Raw genomic sequence first — 17,626 nt, forward strand, 5'->3', positions numbered from 1 at the left:
CTTCGTCCGCGCCGCTTTGGCGGCGTCGACCAACAGCTCTGTGACGGCAACGGGCTAGCGAGGAAGGAAGGAAACCTAAGAGAGAGAGAGAGAGCCCCTGGGATCCTGGCCGGCCCGGCCCGACGCGCCTCGGGCAACTCGGGTTTTACGTTTCAGTTCGTGTCAAGAGTCGAGACCGGCCGGCTGGGCTGGGCTGGGCTCGCTTGCTCGCGGTAGTGTTTCGCGCGCGGCCCTTGCTGCTATACATTGCACTTCCGTTGCTGCGGTCGCTGCACGATCTACGAGCGACACCCACGCCATCAGTCACGCTTGGATTCAGCTGGCATTGAGTGTTTCTTATCGACCCTATCTGTGTCTGCCCGGTTTCGCCCGATCGTGCTGTGTCCGGTCGTTGTTTTAGGCGATTGAAAGCAAATACGCCACTGTGCGGGTTTCGGAAGAACTGTAGCCACCATCTGTGTCGTCCGTTCATTCGTCTGAACTGTTTGAAATCTGGATTAATTGTACCTTGCATCGATTGTGCCCCAGGATTCGTAAGGCCCATAAGTCTGAAGAAACTTCGATCGCGCTTGGGTAGAACCCAACACTCCGGGTACTCTTCGAACCTTACAAGAACTGTCTCCTTTGGAGTCGCCCGAGTTCCACGAAGGCTGTACCTTTCACTGACGTGCTCACATCGGCAACTTCGGTAGCTCGAAAGATCCACACTCGGCGTGAATTTTCTGGAAGCCCGATAAAGTCACGTGTTATTGGTGACGGCTGTACTACCCAGCTGTTCCAAGCGTGCAGGAACCGTGTCATCTATCGACGCTTCCGTACTGCTGGAGAGAACCGTTACCCTACACAGTGGGCGTCCGATTAACGGCCCTATATAATACAGCCAACGATCAAGAGCGTTCTATTCGGAGCGAACGCCTGTAAATTGCCGTCAGCGCACTCCCTGCAGCCGTACACCTTCGACGGCAGCTCGTGTCAACGGCAGTGTGGCATCCTTCGAGACAGGCGAGTGTTGGCCGCACCACCGATGACTCCAGCCCGGCTCTGAGTTCGTCAGCGAACCGTCTGAAGTACTAAGAGAGAACATCCGCCTTCCGTGGAGGAGGAAAGAAGTCCACCCTTTCGTTTCGCCCGCAGTCAAGAATCCTCTTGCCGACGGACGAGGCAATCGAGGGCACGAGTTTTAAAGCTTGGTTACGGCGTCTTCGAGTCCCTGTTCACCTGAGCCGCGCCGGTTACTGTGCACGTGTCGTCTCGCCGATTCCGAAAACGCGCCTGGAGCTCGGCCGAGTTCTTCGACCCTCGTAGAACCCCGAGCACACGTAGTGAAGACAAGTTAAATTTTCCCGCCATCTCACTTGCGCGAGCAACAGTAACACAACAGTTTCCCCTCTCTCTCATCCGGACTTCGCTCGGTGCCCGTAAGGTGGAAGTCCCGCGGAAGACGTAAGTATAACGCCGGTATGCGGCTTTGTGAATTCTAGTGTTTGTTTCGCGATGTAAGGGGGGGGGGGGATCGATTTCTTCTTTCTTTTCTTTAGAAGAACCGGAGGAAATCTCCGGTTAGCTACCCTGTAATCGACGAAGGGAGGAATGGTAAAAGCAAAGGAGAGGAACGAAAGGAGGATTACACGATGGGCGCGTTGGTGATTTGCAAATTCAGTACAGGTCAAAGTACATTCAACACGGGCGAAGCCGGACGAAGTGACTGTCGCATCCTCTATCTTCCTTCGTTTTGGAAAAGTCGCGCTGGTCTACTAAAACAAAAACAGGAACAGCCCGACCACTCAAGCAGTGAAGCGCGTAACAGTGATCGCAGTCTTATCACGTAATCCATGGCGCCGTGTTTTTGTAACCCAATCCATCAGCCATTTCATTTTTCATTTGCTTCTGATTATCCGCTGCGCCTAGCGGCCAATATTGGTGATAACGGGGGTGCGCAAGCGTCCGAATCTATCTATCTATCTATCTATCTATCTATCTATCTATCTATCTATCTATCTATCTATCTATCTATCTATCTATCTATCTATCTATCTATCTATCTATCTATCTATCTATCTATCTATCTATCTATCTATCTATCTATCTATCTATCTATCTATCTATCTATCTATCTATCTATCTATCTATCTATCTATCTATCTATCTATCTATCTATCTATCTATCTATCTATCTATCTATCTATCTATCTATCTATCTATCTATCTATCTATCTATCTATCTATCTATCTATCTATCTATCTATCTATCTGTCTGTCTGTCTGTCTGTCTGTCTGTCTGTCTGTCTGTCTGTCTGTCTGTCTGTCTGTCTGTCTGTCTGTCTGTCTGTCTGTCTGTCTGTCTGTCTGTCTGTCTGTCTGTCTGTCTGTCTGTCTGTCTGTCTGTCTGTCTATCTGTCTATCTATCTATCTATCTATCTATCTATCTATCTATCTATCTATCTATCTATCTATCTATTTTTATTTCCAGTTTTCACAAAAACTGAGCGGTTGCGAGAGTCAAGGGCCAAATTGATCTAAAATTAGATTAATCGTTACATAATGCCGCCCCCAACCTCCTTTATGCGTAGCATAGCGAGTGTAGCGCATCTAAAGCCGTTCGGATTTATTGTAATTAGGACCATTTTGCAGAATTTTAGGGACAGAGAGAGAGAGAGGGAGCAAATGATAAAGGAAAGGTAGGGAGGTTAACCAGGACTGAGCCCGGTTGGCTACCCTACACTGGGGAAAGGGAAAAGGGGATGGAAAGATTAAAAGAAGAAGAGAAAGTCTAGTGGGTATATCGTTCGGTCACTCAGTCCGGATCACAGACGCTGACTCAATCCAGTAGCCTTCAAATATCGCAGCAGAGCTTTTGGGGCCTTTTGTAGCTGCGATATGCGAGGCCATGGTCCCAAGATCTTCTTCAAGGTGAACGGTGTTCTATCTAGCTGTTTGAGAGCTGTGCAGAGGTCATGTCTTTCGTTTTGAAAAGATGGGCTGTAGCACAGTAGATGTTCTATAGTTTCCTCGGCACCGCAGGCATTACAGTCGGCGCTATCAGTCATTCCAATCAAAAACGTATATGTATTGGTGAATGCGACAGAATTTGCAGAATTAGGGACAGAATTAGGGACAGAATTTGCAAAAGCGTTTCGTTCGAAATGCTGTTGGCCACTGGCCGGCCAGCTTCGCTAATTTTCTCTTACGAACAACTAGACGTTAGAGTGTTTTCTGAATACGAGCCCAGAGTTCTGACGTTCGGTGCATTGCAAACCTGTACTATTTGAATGTCCTCACCTTAGCACACGAACAATAGCGCTCGACAGCGCACTAGGCGTGCATGCGTGCGGAATTTTCCGTCCTCTTGCGTTGCCGTAGCAGAATCTCGCGAATCGGCCTGGCCTCTTTCGCACCGTTCAAGCTCTTTCCTTCTATTTTTTTTTTCTTGCGCCAAAATCCGAAGCGCCGGCTGGCCCATATGAGTCACGACTAACGGCATGAGTACACGCCTGCCGTTTACGGCGTCTTTCCTGTGTAAGAGCATTTTTCTATGTCGACGAGTCAGCGGTGTATACGAGGAATCCTCAATCCACGCAGAGACCCCTCTTTGACCGGAACGACTTGATGGTTTTTTTTTTCCTGTGCTCTCGCGGGCTTTGTAACGTTTTTTTGGTGTGGCGAGTGGCGCGCCATCTATTTGGCTTGACTCGTGCTTCCCGGAACACCGCTTCTCGTTTCCCTGGGAGCTTATCACGCGGAGTGACAGCCTGCGGACGTTTGTAAACGCTCTTACGTCTCTGCGTTCAACGAGCTCGACGCATAGAATTTCGCCGCAATGGCGCGCTTCGTGTGTCGCGTGTAGGGCGGTGCAGCCAACACCTATCGTAGCTGGATGGACAGCGCTATTTTTAAACACTGGATGTCCGTTTCAAGCCGCACGGGCTGGTCCTAACTGGCAGCGCGAAGCGTTGCGTGCTTGACAGGCTTGCACGTTTTTATTCGCGAGAACGACGCGACATGAATAAGTTGCGAATACGTAATGTCCGTGGCTCGTTTAGGGACGTTTCGGCTAGGCGCCTACACTTCGTCGGACGACGGTGCAAACTCGTCGCGGCTGCAAGATCCGCGCACCGCGCAAGTCGTAATTTGGTAGGTGCAGTTACGATTGGCTTTGAGATTGTTGACAGTAGCCTTGCGTTAAATCTTCGCCAACAGTAGGTGAAGCGTATGCTTAATATTTAATTCATTCCAGCCGAAGATTATTACTATGAGCTGCTTTTTGTTGATTTCACAAAGGGTGGCGGGGAAATAGTCCATTATTGCACGCATCTGATTCATCGCGAAGTTCTTTTTAGAGCGGCATACCGTAATAGATTGCCTGCGCAGATTACGTAGTGCGTTAAGGACAACGATGACATTTGCTTATGGCTAATTGCAGAAAGTGAAAAATGCGCCATTGTTCTTACTGTTTCTTTTTCTTCTGTGTTGCCTGTTTAAGCACGTTTACGAAATGCGATTGATTGTCAAATTGTTTTTCATATTTATTTATTTATTTAGAGAATAAACATAGTGCACAATAATATGACAAAGCATGGTAAGGCATGTTAACTCTTAATTATACAATTTTAGCTAAGGCAAATTTAAATCGAGTGTTATCATTAATAGAAACAATGTCGGAAGGAAGGCGACTCCAATCTTGTGAAGTTAGAGGTAAAAAAAGAGTAAAGAAAGGTTTTAGTATGGACATGGCTCGACACCAACCTTAAAGCGATGGTCAACACCGTCAGATATAGAATGTGGCTGAAGAACGAATTCGCCACGGAGGGTTGGGTGATAGTAAAGCCGATGAAAAAAGTTCAAGCAAAATTTTTTTCCGCGGGATGCTAGAGATGGAAGAGGGATATCAGATTTCATAGAAGTTATACTGGCAGTGCGGTTATAACAGGAATAGATGAAGCGAGTAGAGCGATTCTGCACCATTTCTAGTGACGCAACCAAATTGTTAGTGCTTGGATCCCAGACTGGAGTGGGGCATTCTAATTTCGGTCGAATGAGTGTTTTATATAGCAAGAGCTTTAAGGATGAAGGGGCTGCTGAAAAGTTACGCCGTAAGTAACCTAACATGCGATTAGCATTGTTAATTATCTTCTCAATCTGCAAAGACCAACTTAGATTAGATGTGATATGAACGCCTAAATATTTCTAGGATGAAACCGCGGCTAAGGGACAGTTGTTTAGGTAATATGGAAAAGGACTACTAGATGCACGAGAGACACACATCACTTTGCACTTGTTAATATTTAATTAATATTATAGCCAAGTATTGCACCAGTTAGATATAGAATTTAGATCTGTCTGAAGAATGTTAGCATCGTTATCAGTAACTATTTCATATCGTTCCATGTTACCCTCTTTTACTCACTAAAGAATTTATTGTTTGTGGAGAAGCCAGCCGCACTATAGTTTTCAACATTTCCAATTTCATCGAAATAAATAACCCACTCATTCATAGAAATAGAAAAAAAATGATTAAATGAGTTTTATAGCGTCTGTTACAGGCACCATTAATAACATCATCATGCTTGTCCTCTGCACTCTCCTTTGGTATAAAAGCCGTCAAAAACGAAAACTTTTTCCCCACCTCGGGTTCATTCATTCATTCAGCTAAGGCTTGAACTTAGGCACACAATGCGTGAGACTTCGTGCCCTTATTATTGGTGTCGTTGTCTGCGCCATTGCGCCTTAGCTATCATTGTCGTCGCTGCGCCTTGCCTTCAAAGGCCAGCTGTAGATGTTTTCCACCCGCCACGGTGACTCAGTGGGTAGAGAGAGAGAGAGAGAGAAGAAAGGAAGGAAGGAAAGGCAGGGAGGTTAACCAGACCGAGTCCACTTTGCTACCCTAAACGTGGGGATGGGGATGGGAGAATGAAAGAAGGGGACATAGAAGAAATGAGTTTGTATTGCACATTCACATACATTAAGCTAGGTGCAGCATGTCTACAGTCGGGCACCCAGGTCTGTTGCCTTCAGCTACTGAAGAAGCGCTCGAATGGCTTTCTGGGCTGATGAACTGTGAGGCCAGGCTCCCAAGACCTTTGCTTCTGTAAGTGACCTGTGTACACTGAAGGTACACTGGAGGGCCTGACGTTGATTATCGAAGCGATAACAGTGGCACAGAAGATGATTGATGGTCTTTTCACACTTGCACTTAGCGCACATCGGTGAGTCCGCTATTGCAATATGGTAGTTGTAGGAGTTAGTGAATGCTAGTCCTACCCACAGCCGAAATAGTGGTGTTGCGTCACGGCTCAGTGGGTAAGGCTTTCTGTTGCTGAGCACGAGGTCTCGGGTTCGCATTCCGGCGTCCCTATTTCAGTTAAGAAAAAAAAAAAAACACGCGTTTATGTTTAGGTGTGCGTATAAAGAAATTCAGGTGGTCAAAATGAACTTGTCTCTCAAAATTATTGTACTGCTTTTGAGGCATCCCACCCTGAGAACTCAATCACTGTTCGTTTAGCTTTGAAGTCACGTAGTTCCTTGCAACGTCATAGCTTGGCTAACGCCGTAGTTCTTCGTTCGCGCCAAGTCGTGCGAAGTATACCGCTCAATGTTCTCACCCGCACTTACACTGGCATTACCAAAATAAAATATTACTTCAACGTTATGGTTTGTCGGTGAATCATCTTAAGATATGAATGACGTGAGCTCGGGCGAAATAAAGAACCTGTACTTACACCAAGTTAATAATAATGGAGCGATAGCCGTGTCCGTCCTACCCTTGCCGATCATCTGAGTTGGCACTCTTCATTTCTCCGGATGAAAGATATATCAGCTTCCTCACATCATATTGATTTTGTTTCGAGAAACGTTCAGTAGATAAAGGGTTTAACGTTCGTTCGTTCCCTGCCGCTTCTAATGCACGGGCACACACCTAATACGAAGGGCACACACTGTATAAGTTTCGGAGCGAGGCAGAAGCTCCGTAATGCCTCAGGAATCCGCGCTATGTGAAGCACAAAGCTTGTTTACGTTTCAGGAGAAGGAGGAGGCAGTGATCCCAGAGGCAGTCTGGGTTTCGTTGGTTATAATAAATGGCCGCACGTTTTTCCCCCCACGTCGACTCATCGCTATGGTAGGCGCATTCCAGCTCGGAGGCGGTCTTACTTAATTCTTGTTTTCTTTCTTTCCTTGCCCTGTGTGTCCCTGGATTACGCGTGCTTTCCCGATCGGCGGAAACGCACGTGTGTTATTGCTTGCACCAGCTTTCTTTGTACCTTTCTTTTTTTTTCCCCTTTAAAGCGGCAAGCTGTTAAGCTTTTACTGCGTAGGAAACACTGCTCTGTCGTTTGTCTAAGCGTTCGCACTTAGGACGCGGTTATAAAAACCTATGTTTCGTTTTTCTGTCCTCTTCTTTTTCTTTGTTCCTTTTTTTTCTGGCCGTGCTGTTTCCTTTTCGTTAATAATGTTGGCCTGCCTTTGTAGATTTTTACACCAAAACTGCACACGAAACTGTTTCTGGTGTGAATTATAGGGTTGCAGATGTAACACAAATTTTTATGTGCTATAGGTCTTAATATATGTACTTCTGGGGTGGTCAACACGCCTTTTTAGCAGTTGTACCTTTAGCGTTTGTCCGTCCATGTACTTCCTTTTTATACATAGACAATACACGTCTCAGTTTATTTCACAGCTTCTATGGCCTATGGTGTGGTTAAAAACTACCGAACGCTAAGATGTCATGAATTCTTTATATATATATATATATATATATATATATATATATATATATATATATATATATTGTCACGTGGCGGTGACGTTAAGAACACAGTAGCAATACTGTGAAAGGCAAAACTCAATTTTATTGGGCGAACCTGTGCCCACAAAACAGGCTACACTTATAGCACAACGAAAGCGGCGAACACAGTCGGCGATCGTCGAGAATCTGATCAGCGGGTCAAGCGCGTCGGCTTTTATACAGCAGTCATCGAATGTTCCAGACTAATCGTTGGGACCCGCATGCCTTCTACAAAGTTCTACACCATTCGTGTCAAGCGATGAAATCAGATAACACAAGGTTCGGCGACAACAGACAGTGGATAGAAGCATCGATAACTTTCCAGAAACTTCGGATACAGGCAGGCGCGTCCCGCGTTGTGCGATAACATTTGTTAGGCGGCCAAACGTGGTCGCCCGATAAAGATAAGTACACGTGTCATTACCCCCCTCTTAAAAAGCATCGACCCGATGCTGCAAACAAACGAAAGTAAAAAAAAGAAGCACTCGTAGCAAAAAAAACAACAAAGTAAGGAAGTTCGTCAGCGTCCATAAAAGGGTTTGAGGCGCACCACGTGGACGACTTCAGATCGTGCGCGGCGCCGCTGTGAATGCGAAATGCCGTCTGGCACGACCTCATAGTCCAGTGCGCCAATACGTCGGATGACCTTGTAGGGTCCGAAATAGCGTCGCAGTAGTTTCTCACTGAGTCCTCGTCGGCGTATCGGGGTCCATACCCAAACACGGTCGCCGGGCTGGTACTCGACGAAGCGTCGTCGGAGGTTGTAGTGTCGGCTGTCGGTCCTCTGCTGGTTCTTTATCCGCAGGCGGGCGAGCTGTCGGGCTTCTTCGGCGCGCTGGAGAAAGGTAGCGACATCAAGGTTCTCCTCGTCAGTGACGTGCGGCAGCATGGCGTCGAGTGTCGTCGTCGGGTTCCTGCCGTAGACCAGCTTGAACGGCGTGATCTGTGTGGTTTCTTGCACCGCCGTGTTGTAAGCGAATGTTACGTACGGCAGGACGGCATCCCAGGTCTTGTGTTCGACGTCGACGTACATCGCTAGCATGTCGGCGAGGGTCTTATTCAGGCGCTCCGTAAGACCATTCGTCTGTGGGTGGTAGGCCGTTGTCCTCCTGTGCCTTGTCTGACTGTATTTCAGAATGGCTTGTGTGAGCTCCGCTGTAAAGGCCGTTCCTCTGTCAGTGATAAGGACTTCTGGGGCGCCATGTCGCAGCAGGATGTTTTCGACAAAGAATTTCGCAACTTCGGCTGCGCTACCTTTCGGCAATGCTTTAGTTTCAGCGAAGCGGGTGAGGTAGTCCGTAGCCACGACGATCCATTTATTTCCAGTTGTTGACGTCGGAAAGGGTCCCAGCAAGTCCATCCCGATCTGCTGGAATGGTCGGCAAGGAGGCTCGATTGGCTGTAGTAATCCGGCTGGCCTTGTCGGCGGTGTCTTGCGTCGCTGACAATCTCGACATGTTCTGACATAACGGGCGACGTCGGCGGTCAGGTGCGGCCAATAATACTTTTCTTGTATCCTCGATGGTGTCCGGGAAAATCCGAGGTGTCCAGCGGTCGGATCGTCATGTAGGGCGTGCAATACTTCTGGACGAAGTCCTGACGGGACAACAAGAAGGTAGTTGGCGCGGACTGGTGAGAAGTTCTTCTTCACGAGTAGATTGTTTTGAAGCGTGAAGGAAGATAATCCGCGCCTAAATGCCCTGGGGACAACGTCGGTGTGCCCTTCCAAATATTCGACGAGGCCTTTTAGCTCCGGGTCTGCCCGTTGCTGTTCAGCGAAGTCTTCCGCGCTTATCATCCCAAGGAAGGCGTCGTCATTGTCGTCGTCTTGCGGCGGCGGGTCAATGGGGGCGCGTGATAGGCAATCGGCATCGGAGTGTTTTCGCCCGGACTTGTAGGTTACAGTGATGTCGTATTCTTGTAGTCTGAGGCTCCATCGCGCCAGTCGTCCTGAAGGATCCTTTATATTCGCTAGCCAACACAACGCGTGATGGTCACTGACGACTTTGAATGGCCTGCCATAAAGATAAGGGCGAAATTTAGCTGTAGCCCAAACGATGGCGAGGCATTCCTTTTCGGTCGTAGAATAGTTGCCTTCCGCTTTTGACAGCGACCGGCTAGCGTAAGCTATCACCTGTTCGACTCCGTTTCTCCTCTGGACTAGAACGGCACCGAGGCCTAGGCTACTGGCGTCAGTATGGATTTCTGTATCGGCGTACTCGTCGAAGTGCGCAAGTACCGGCGGTGACTGCATGCGTCGTTTGAGTTCTTCAAATGCATCGGCCTGCGGCGTTTCCCACTTGAACTCAACATCACATTTAGTTAGACGGGTCAACGGCTCGGCGATGCGTGAAAAGTCCTTGACAAAGCGCCTGTAGTACGCACACATGCCAAGGAATCTACGCACTGCCTTCTTGTTGATGGGTTGCGGGAACTGTGCGATTGCAGCTGTCTTTTGCGGGTCTGGACGGACACCAGATTTGCTAATTACGTGGCCTAGGAAGAGAAGCTCGTCGTAAGCGAAGCGGCATTTTTCCGGCTTCAGAGTAAGCCCTGACGACTTGATGGCCTCTAGTACTGTCGCAAGCCGCTTGAGGTGATCGTCGAAATTTCCGGCGAAGACGACGACGTCATCCAAGTAAACGAGACAGGTCTGCCACTTCAATCCTGTTAATACCGTGTCCATGACGCGCTGGAACGTTGCAGGCGCCGAGCACAGTCCGAATGGCATAACCTTGAACTCGTAGAGGCCGTCTGGGGTGATGAAGGCGGTCTTTTCGCGATCCCTTTCGTCGACTTCTATTTGCCAGTAGCCAGACTTGAGGTCCATCGATGAGAAGTACTTAGCATTGCAGAGCCGATCCAATGCGTCGTCTATCCGTGGGAGGGGGTATACGTCTTTCTTCGTGATTTTGTTCAATCGACGATAATCGACGCAGAAACGTAGCGTTCCGTCCTTTTTCTTCACTAAAACAACTGGAGACGCCCACGGGCTTTTCGACGGCTGGATGATGTCGTCGCGCAGCATTTCGTCGACTTGGTGTCTTATAGCTTCGCGTTCTCGCGTCGAAACTCTGTAAGGGCTCTGGCGGAGTGGTCGAGCGCACTCGTCGGTTATTATGCGATGCTTTGCGACTGGTGTTTGTCGAATCCTCGATGACGTCGAAAAGCAGTCTTTGTATCGTCGAAGCAGACTTCTGAGCTGTTGCTGCTTAATCGCGGGGAGACTTGGATTTATGTCGAAGTCTGGCTCGGGAACGACAGTCATCGGGGTAGATGCGACAGAATCCGAGAGGACAAACGCATCGCTGGTTTCCTGAATTTCCTCGATGTATGCGATCGTCGTGCCCTTGCTGATGTGCTTGAACTCCTGGCTGAAGTTTGTCAGCAACACCTTTGTGTTTCCTCCGTTCAGTCGAGCGATCCCTCTTGCGACGCAAATTTCACGGTCGAGCAGTGGACGTCTGTCGCCTTCGATGACGCCTTCTACGTCAGCGGGTGTTTCGGTGCCGACCAAAATGACAATGCTGGAGCGAGGCGGGATGCTCACATGATCTTCGAGCACACTCAAGGCGTGGTGACTACGAGGGCTCTCCGGCGGTATCGCTTGATCTTCCGACAGTGTTATCGATTTCGACTTCAGGTCGATGACTGCGCCATGTTGATTCAGGAAGTCCATGCCGAGAATGACGTCTCGTGAACACTGTTGGAGGATAACGAAGGTGGCAGGGTAAGTCCGGTCATGAACGGTAATTCTTGCCGTGCAGATTCCAGTTGGCGTAATGAGGTGTCCTCCAGCAGTTCGAATTTGAGGGCCCTCCCATGCAGTCTTAACCTTCTTCAACTGGGCGGCGATGTGTCCACTCATTACGGAGTAATCGGCCCCTGTGTCGACTAAGGCAGTGACTGCGTGGCCGTCGAGAAGTACGTCGAGGTCGGTGGTTCTTTGTCTGGCGTTGCAGTTGGGTCTTGGCGTCGGATCACGGCTGCGTCGCGTTAAACTGAAGCTGGAACGTCGCGTCGTCACGTAGTCTTTTGTCGGTGTAGTCTTGGCTTTCTGACTTCGTCGGGACGGCGGCGTGTCATTATTATGTCGTGGAGATGGTCTCTTCGGCGTCTCCGTCGGCGTCGGAGGATCTTCGTCAGTTCGACGAACAGCAACCGCACCTCCATCGGTTGCTGCTTTTAGTTTTCCGGATATGGGCTAGCAGACCGGCCCCGGGCTGGGCCAGTGTATGGTCGGCGCTGCGGCGACAGGTAACGGCCTGGTGACGGCGAACGGGACGGTCGTCGAGGGCTCCACTGAGTGGCGGCGAGGTAGTCGGCGATATCGCGAGGGCGTTCACCTTGCTGCGGGCGCGGAGCGTTGACGGCGAAACCTCTCAGTCCCAAGTCGCGGTATGGGCATCGGCGATACACATGGCCGGCTTCTCCGCAGTGATAGCAGAGCGGGCGGTGGTCGGGGGCTCGCCAAATGTCCGTCTTCCTCGCGTAGGTGCGCTGGGCGACGGGTGGGCGTGCTGGCGGCGGCGGTGGCGGCGGACGGCGGAATTGCGTCGTTGCAGGGCCCTGGCGTGGTCGTGGAGAGGGACCTTGACGGCGTGCGACGGCGGCGTATGTCATCGCTTCTGGTTGGGGCTGCGGTAATTGTGGTTGCAGCTCGGGAACTCCAAGCGATCGGTGCACCTCTTCTTTCACAATGTCGGCGATCGAAGCCACTTGGGGCTGCGACGAAGGCAGGACCTTGCGCAGTTCTTCGCGCACAATGGCCCTGATGGTCTCCTGAAGGTTGTCGGAATCCAGTCCTTGGATGGCGTACTGCGGCGTGAGCCCCTGGCGGTTATATTGCCGGGTGCGCATCTCCAGAGTTTTCTCGATCGTCGATGCCTCTGCAGAAAACTCAGCTACGGTCTTCGGCGGGTTACGAATAAGTCCTGCGAAAAGTTCTTGCTTGACGCCCCGCATCAGGAAGCGGACTTTTTTATCCTCTGACATTTCCGGGTCGGCGTGCCGGAAAAGACGGGCCATCTCCTCCGTGAAGATCGCGATCGTCTCGTTTGGCAGCTGCACTCTGGTTTCTAGTAGTGCTTGGGCTCGCTCTTTTCGCACGACGCTTGTAAACGTTTGCAAGAAGCTGCTTCGGAACAGATCCCAGGTCGTTAAGGTGGCTTCTCGATTCTCGAACCAGGTCCTGGCGGCGTCTTCCAGTGCGAAATAGACATGCCGCAGCTTGTCGTCACTGTCCCAACTGTTAAACGTAGCGACCCTCTCATACGTCTCGAGCCAGGTTTCCGGGTCCTCGAATGTTGATCCGCGGAAGGTCGGAGGTTCCCTGGGCTGCTGCAGCACGATGGGGGACGCTGGGGCTGCCATTGGGGTTGCCTTGTCCACAATCTTCTTGGTCTTCTCAGGTAGAAGTCCGTGCTCCGGGGGCAGCTGTTGAAGACGGCGGCTTGCTCGAGGCTCCGGGACTACGTTTGTGTTCACTTTGCGGTCCGGGCTTGGATCACGGCTTGTCGGGGGCGTCCGGTACATGAACGAAAGCACCTCCACCAGATGTCACGTGGCGGTGACGTTAAGAACACAGTAGCAATACTGTGAAAGGCAAAACTCAATTTTATTGGGCGAACCTGTGCCCACAAAACAGGCTACACTTATAGCACAACGAAAGCGGCGAACACAGTCGGCGATCGTCGAGAATCTGATCAGCGGGTCAAGCGCGTCGGCTTTTATACAGCAGTCATCGAATGTTCCAGACTAATCGTTGGGACCCGCATGCCTTCTACAAAGTTCTACACCATTCGTGTCAAGCGATGAAATCAGATAACACAAGGTTCGGCGACAACAGACAGTGGATAGAAGCATCGATAACTTTCCAGAAACTTCGGATACAGGCAGGCGCGTCCCGCGTTGTGCGATAACATTTGTTAGGCGGCCAAACGTGGTCGCCCGATAAAGATAAGTACACGTGTCATTATATATATATATATATATATATATATATATATATATATATATATATATATATATATATATATATATAATGTGGTTGGACTTCAAATAAATTCTCTCAGTGTAGACACCTTACTGCTGCAGCAACATAAGCTTATATTAAACGACCTCTCGTCCTTCTGTATAGGCACCTTGCGTTGAAACTTTACACAGCTGATAGCTGCGCCAGAACAGACAGCCTATAGCGAGCGTTATGCAAACAAGATGGGCTGAACAAGATGAACATTAGCCGTGACATTTCCGATCGCTTACCAAGAAGCAAGCGCTTCCGAATCCTGAAAATGTACGAGTTCGCATATTCCTCACCACTCGGCATACCGGCGACGGAAATTAGATGCACGGACATTCCCGAGCTTCGTCTGTGCAAAGCTTTGTGTTTAACGCTCAGACGAACGATAAAACGTGTGTCTTCTTCGTTTTTAATGTCGCCTGCTTTTCTGCGCATTCCTAGCGGCTGGTGTCGATGGCACTGGGTTGATAAGTGAGGGCGTTGGCCGGAGCGCGGTGATTATGCACAAGCGGTCGTGAGGCTTAGGCGACAAGTCGGACGTTGTTCCTATAGCTAATTTCGAGTCAGCCCAGTTTTATTGTTCTTGTAACTTTCGATCGCACAAGTTAGTTAGTTAGTTAGTTAGTTAGTTAGTTAGTTATGTAGATAGATAGATAGATAGATAGATAGATAGATAGATAGATAGATAGATAGATAGATAGATAGATAGATAGATATCTGCTTTATTTACTTTGCAGGACATAATAAAATTAATCAGTTCAGTGGATAGCGCAGCTGTCCTATTTGTCCCCTTGTCTCGCCGCCAGCGCTATTCGCGATGTTGCAGATCGCTGTGCCCTCTCCTCCCCCTTCCTCCTTCCCCCTCCGAGTGGTCATTGCTGGTGAAATATTAACATATCGATTCTTTTTTTCAAGTTTGCATCTCTTAGCACGGTGTCAGTAATGTGCTGAACCATGAAGCGACGCCACCGTTCTTCTCCCTCGTTTTCTTTTATCGTCGGTCTTATCGCGTTCTTCCTCGACGTGTTGCCACGTCCTTGCTCACACTTTCACTCTTCCTTATCAGATAGGGCAGTGCTCGCGCTGATGACATAAATTGATCAGCTCTCGACGGCACATATATGTAGTTCTTATGGAAGGATAAGGCGCGGTGGGGAGGGACAGCACCGAGAAAGCAGTACAGCACAGTGTTGAATTAACGATAGATGTACAACATTTAAAGGCGTTGGATTAACGGTAAATATGTCTCTGTACATTTAAAGACGCTTTTACGCTGCCTTTGAATAAGTTAAATTCATAAGACACGTCACAGGAGTGTGTCACATGTGTAATTAACGAAGTCACTCCACGTTTACAAGCACTTAGGTAATGAAAGTTCCTCCGCACTCTTGTAAGTATACTATATACATTGCTGATGGTCACCGTATGTACGTGCTTTTATTGCAGTCTTTACAGCTATGGGCATTTCTTTTCAGCTATAAATATTTTTCCTGCATGGTGACCTTTGTCCATCCATAAAATCTGTAGGACAGACCAAAAAAAAAAAAAGAAAAGGTTTCCCTACAGGTTTCAGTGTCAATCGAACCCACACCAGGGCTGCAAATATGGCTGACAAACCCATGCACTAGCCAGTGACACATTTTTGTGGCCGTTAGTCTGAAAACTTACTACGTTGAGCTTGTTCGCCGCTATTTGTAAAATATTTGAATGCCGTATTTGCATGTTCACTCAATGCATCTGAGGATATTTTCGTTTCCTATTTTGTAACTTCTTGCTACCGCTAATTTGCTTTCTGCAGGTTAATTACTTGTGTTTACTGTAAGATCCCCTACCCCAGCTCCTAAGTTATGCGGATCTAAGTTTGTATACCTTAAATGTATCGCTTTCTCAATAATAATAATAATAATAATAATAATAATAATAATAATAATAATAATAATAATAATAATAATAATAATAATAATAATAATTTATTATTACTTATTATAATAATAATAAAAATAATAATAAACTGTATTGATCTTTGGCTCTCAGGGACGTTAGTGGTGATGCTTAAAAACTAAGAGAGAGAAAGATGACTGTACAAAGCGAATCTCAAGCACCGGGGCTTAGTTTATGTAGTTTGCATTCCTTCTTTCTTTTTCTTTTGCCCCTTGTTTCGTGTTACGTACTAATAGCATCTCTGCTTATCCGTTCCTTCTCCGCTGTTTCTCCGTTAACGCTAACTACCGTTGACTACAACTCTGACATCGTTACAGGGGCCTCTAGCGATAAAACACGCACTTTGTTTTTCGCTTATTTCATTTTTCCGTGCTCGCTGTTGCACATTTGTTTGCTCAATAGAAGGTGATAACGTTCGTGTCAACACTGTTTGCGCAGATGTCGAGCAACAGCACGTCTCGCGCATTTCCATTAGAGGCGACGGGCACTTCCGTAACGGGCACTCCCGCCCCAGGCTTTCACGCGCAGTACGCTCACATGGGCGCTTCGGTTCGCTCTGACAGCGCTTTACACGCTAATGCGCCGGTCGCGCATTAATTATTCCTCTTGTTTGCTTTTTGTTTTCTTCTTCTTCTACTGGCGCGAGCTCTGTTTGCGTTGCAGACTTGGGACAGCAGCCGCTTGCGTCGTCGTACGCGCTCCCACTTCTCATCCGCTCCGAGCGCACAAACGTAATTACGAAGAGTACCACGTGGCGCGGCTCCCGCCTCAAGCGAACACCTTCGATGCTGCGACGCCGCTGTTCGTCGACAAACGGGGCCAGTCGTTGCGCGTAGGCATAGTCTGCGTGCGAGACTGACGGATACGTTTGGTGATCGTATTGCAGACGTTCGGCTCAATGTTGTTCTCTTGGGCAAACCGGAGAGGTCATTTGGTGACGTAACAAGTGTAGGCTCCGCGCACAGATGGCACTGCTCTGGAAGCGTGTCAAATGAAAAAAAAAAACAGCAATAAATAATTAGATAGGAAAAGTTGAAGTATCATTCAACGAACAGTTCGAAGCCAGATCAGGGCGACTGAGCACGCGTATAGCTGTAGGGGAAAATTATCACGCGGAGACGACTCGTGCATAGCGTGTGGAAACTGTGCATAAATCACTGAACCTATTTTGTTAGTATGTCAGTGTATCCATCAAGCGATAAATGTTGAAGCAGTTGGCTTGACTGAAGCGCTAGGTTTGGAGAACAGTAGGGAAAACGAATCAAACCGCGCTGAAGACTATAGTAAAAGATAACTTTATGATTGACGGCCAAAAGGAAAGGGTAACACGAGATGAATCAAACTTCCCACAGTGAATTATGTAGCCTGAAGTGTAAATATATGTACAGATCTAAATACAGCAGAAAGTTTTTTTTTATATATCAAGCTCAGTGGCATGTGCCATTCCAAATGAGATGCTTACATCATCATCATCATCCTCATCATCAGTTTCGCATTGTGGGAGCAACAGATGCGTTTTAATAACTGTAGCAGCCGGGGATAAAGGTTAAGCCGTTGCAAAGTAAACAGCCAGAACCAAGGCTAAGTAATCTTTTATTTGGGTATAACGATGAAATTGCTGGTTTATTCTTGCTTTACGAAGGAAATAAAAAAGGGGTGGGGGATGGGGGGGGGGTAGTTGTAGGAGCGTGATTAGCCAGGATTGTCGCCTATTATTCTTTGGCGTTGAGTTCCAGATGCAGAGATGCAAGACTCAGTTTGTCATCTTCATGTATTGTAACTCAAGGAGAATGCGGTAGACAAATTATCTTCGCCTGCTTAATTCTCTTACCCGGTTTAATTTTCTATTATTCCTCACGACGTAACATAATAGGCGTAGGACC

General features: G+C 48.2%; 1 protein-coding gene across 12 annotated transcripts in view; it reads left to right on the forward strand.

The window, feature by feature from the left end:
• Positions 1–17,626, forward strand: part of LOC126539500 (uncharacterized) — a 184,970-nt gene that overhangs the window by 39,906 nt on the left and 127,438 nt on the right. Inside the window, exon 1 of one of the 12 annotated variants that reach the window (XM_055075441.1) lies at positions 160–1,443. The exons of the other annotated variants lie outside the window; for them this stretch is intronic. The gene's annotated coding sequence lies outside the window, so the exon portion shown is untranslated. Of the gene's footprint in view, positions 1–159; positions 1,444–17,626 lie in introns of those variants that run through there. 12 annotated transcript variants of the gene reach the window in all.

Source organism: Dermacentor andersoni, chromosome 11 (genome assembly GCF_023375885.2).
Source record: "Dermacentor andersoni chromosome 11, qqDerAnde1_hic_scaffold, whole genome shotgun sequence".
In the NCBI taxonomy this organism is placed as follows: Eukaryota; Metazoa; Arthropoda; class Arachnida; order Ixodida; family Ixodidae; genus Dermacentor; species Dermacentor andersoni.